Genomic DNA, 4,472 nt, shown 5'->3' with positions numbered 1-4,472 from the left:
GCCCAAGTATTAAGCCTCGTACACACGGCCGAGGAACTCGACGTGCCAAACACATCGAGTTCCTCGGCCAGTTCAGCACTGAAGCCGCCGAGGAGCTCGGCGGGACGAGAGCTCCCATAGAACAACGAGGAAATAGAGAACATGTTCTCTATTTCCTCGTCGAGCTCCTCGTCGGCTTCCTCGGCCGAAACTGTACACACGACCAGTTTCCTCGGCAGAATTCAGCCAGAAACTCGGTCGGAAGCTGAATTCTGCCGAGGAAACTGGTCGTGTGTACGGGGCCTTAGAGCATACTTACAGGCCAACCTATTTTCATGCTTGTATATATCCACATTGGCCAAATTAATATTCAGGCAGATTTCTCGGGCTGCAGTAATTTAAGCAGTGTATTATAGGCCTTTTTTACACTACTTTATTAGTAATTTTTTATACAAGGATTTGTTTAGTCTGCCAGGTGCAACAAGGTATTTTATCACCACCCTACACAGTCGAGATAACATCAGAAAGCTTTGTGAACATTCCCATTACACTAAGAGGATTCAGACCCAGAAATAGCTGTTTTGCTATTTAAGATATTGCATTCTTACATTAGCCTGTATTGCTTGAGACCCTGTATCCTGTTACATGTACTATTCCATGCTTAAATGTTCTACTGGCCACTTGACCGTGACATTTTCTGTGACATCCATATCAATGTGCTTGCTTCCACTTTGACTCACACTAAATATGACATCTAGTATCTCTGGTATCTAGACTCTTAAATCATCGACTTGGTATAGACAACTGCCCTGGCCTATTTAATTAGTGCAAAAATATTTCTCAATGATCTGGATTCTTGGTGGCCAAGTAGCAGCTACTTTAAACTCTGTCAGCACTGTTTCTGTTCATCAATGTTTTACTTACAATGAGTGGTAACTGTAAATTTAAATAGAACAAACAATGGAAGGTTTTTCCAAGTTATTCCCATTAAAGCGGATCTCCCACGCCAGATACGTTTTTTTTTAATTGGCTATGTAAAACTTAAATTACCTTAACCTCTGCAACTCATGTGTCCTGTCTCCGACGGCCGCTCCGCCGCTTTGCAGTGTGAAATAAGAAGTTATATTCCCCCTTTCGGTGTAGGCACCATTTTAACTGTGGGCATAAGCCCACAGCCCGGCACTTCCTTTTCCAGGTGGATGCTGATGTCCCAGCATCCACCGCTAGATCTCGCGCATGCGCGCGAGCAACGGGGACCATCGGCTTTGGCGTCTGTGTCACGATATCTTGTCTAACATGGGAAGAATACGATATCAAGGGAGCTATGAAACGAGCTCCCAGAAGACACTGCGCGGGACAGGAAACAAAGAGGAACCCGAGCAAAAACCAGAGGAAGGCAGACCGGAAGACCATCTAGTTTTATGGTACTGTGAATATTATTTTTATTGAAAACATCGGTTTCTGCATCATTTTGGAGCATTATTAATTATGCGATCATGTTAAATTTTGGGTGGAGATCCGCTTTAAAGCAGTCATCAGATGTTTTGCAGCAACCTTGCTTTACTTACAATATGCAAGTAAGGATCTTGTTGTATCTTCTGTATTAGGAAATATATGATGATGTCTGAATTGATATACCATAGTCAGCATATAATTTGATCCTGATTTGGTGTTCCATAGTCAGCATATAACTTGATTCTGAATTGCTGTGCCCCAGTCAGCATATAATTTGATGTTAAAAATATGTAGAATTGTAGCTATAGGCCACTGTAAGCTGCCCAGGTCAAAACACACAACCAAGTGATGTTAGTCATTTAAAACTAGAGGTGTAAGGTGTTGGTATGGTTTAAAGCTGACAGCTTACACAATTTTACCGAATTTTAAAATACATTGCATTTTAAGCAGATGGAAACCAAAATGTATTTGCAAGGGTTCTATTCAGTCAGAAGAAACTGCAGAATGTTTTCCTTTGCTCATATGCAAATCTCATACTTATTGGTGCATTTTAAATATCAATTTGCCCAAGTAAACATAGTGTATATATATATATATATATATATATATATATATATATATATATATATATATATATATATATATATATACCAAGTGTTCACCCAAAACTGATAAATGTTGGATGCAAGCCAGCCAACTGAATCCCCCTCTTTCTTCTGTTATCTTTCACTTACAGTGAAATTTCTCTGCCAGAGTTCTGGACTAAGGCCCCAACTGCAGCCATTACAAAGCCAAATGAGGCATCTCACTCTAAGTGCCGTATTCTCTATAATGTAAAACAAATGAATAAATGAAGAATCGAGTAGTGAGTGTGAGATTACCTAATAATGAGGTGGGGGGAGCTGGGAATTCAGATGCAGAAATCTCACTGCCTGAGTTCCCAAGAGATATAAGTAGCCAGTGGGTGATTTAATGGGTGATTACTCTTTAACTTGCATGTTAATACAATGATGTTGACTAATCCTAACTCAGCTAAGCAAGGATCATAATGTTACATAAAAGCATGTGTTTGTACAGTTTATATAAATAATAATCTAATGTGAAAACACACCTTAAACTATTTATCAGGTAGAATCCTGAATTTAAACCATGTAGACGTATCAAGATGTATTTCTTTTTTATTTCCAAACATTTCTCTATGGCTATGCATCTGTGTGAGCTTTTTATAGAAAAATAGACAGGCCCTGTCCTGCAGTTAGGACAGGATGTATTGGAATCACAGAGTACTGCATGAAAAGGTTTAAATATGTATAGTTAGCTTATTTCAGGAAAAAAAAAATGTTTTAAGTCATCAAATATATATTACTGATCATACATCTGTTGTCGTATGATGTAAGACAGTAATAGTTTGTCACCAGAAAAGAAAGCTAGGCCATGGAAAATATCCCTAATTAGACAGGGTGACATATATTTTTTACAAGTCAGTCAATGTCTGGATTATTATTACTATGCAAGAATATATTCACCCAGGACATAGCCATGTTGAATAATTCTCTGTTACATCTAGGCAGAGAACATCATCTATGTAGCTGATAGGTATTCTCTGCAAAAGTGTTGGAGGTTTAAGGGTGCGAAAGCTGCTGATATTCCGTTGCTGATTGACAATGGTAGCATAAATTTAAACAGCAAAAGTGATTTCTGCAAAGTCTTAGCCTGCCGTTCAACACTGTGATCTTGCCTCATATGTGACAAGGCCCGCAACAAAGTGACTGTTGTGAGCCTGGTTTCTCTATTATGAACAATAAGGTTACACACCAACAAAGAACTAACTGTAAGGTTGTAAACTTCTTGGTAGCTTAAAGGTTTTGTGTATACATAAGAATAAATTGGATATTGTTATATATTTATATTTCTAGTATGGTGCCAATGACTTGTTATGCTTCACTATATTAAAGAACAATTGAATATGGCAATGATGCATGTCTTCCTGATCCTATTGCTATATACTATGCATTTATCATCATTTATTATTATGATTATCATTAATATTGCTTAAGTCACGTATGGGCCTATTTTAAAGAAATCTGTCACAATTTCCTATCTATCAAAGGAGCTTCCACTGGTATAACTTATTGTGTAGTATACATTGAGAAAAATGTGTACTGCATGTGGTATAGTAAATATAGATGCTATTGGTATGTGTTTTAATACATTTGAAATATAGAGCAAAGCAACGCTAACAATAAACATTATGGTACAATAACAGATTAAGCCAAGAACCATCCTTAAGTTATAGGCATTCTAGAAGGGCCTTTTTACACTTATATGTGTTCTTGCACTGAAATGCATGCATCTTACTGCATGAAAATGCATTTCTAGCAAAAATCCCACTCATTCCTTTGTGGTTAGTTCACACCCCTGTGCTTCAGCTTTGTGCCTTTGTAATATATAGGACATGCTGCATTTTTGTGCAATGAGGTATGTCAAACAGACCCATTGTAATAGATGTTAAATAAGAAAATTCAAATATTGTGCATCAGTAGCATGAAATCTCCACGTATTATATATTTTTTCTTCACTTTGCATAATAAATGACTAAAAAATGTGTATATAAAACAGAAAAATTAGCATAAATGCACATATAAAATATAGGATAAAACATATCTGGTATTATTGCAAAGGCAGCAGTGTAAAAGGTCCCTAAACATTAAACTGATAATATAACATAACATTATTATTAATAATAATATTATTATACAGGATATATATAGCACTAACAGTTTGCGAAGCGCTTTGCAAAATGAACATAAACTGATAATGATGGAGAAAATTGTTCTTCTAACTTAGGGGCACTCATTATTCTAGAACACATGATTGTGCATGGATTGCATTGAATTAGCAGTTTGGGGGCTTTACTGCTTTATTGGCAATATTATATGTCCTAAATAATATGACTCGTTATCTAATAGTTCAAATATTGCACGGATTCTGTGTTATTGTACATGCCTAGACTGCATGGTGGAACCCCCTATGCAAAA

This window comes from Rana temporaria, chromosome 11, assembly GCF_905171775.1.
Source record: "Rana temporaria chromosome 11, aRanTem1.1, whole genome shotgun sequence".
NCBI lineage: Eukaryota > Metazoa > Chordata > Amphibia > Anura > Ranidae > Rana > Rana temporaria.
This window is presented reverse-complemented; position numbering follows the sequence as displayed.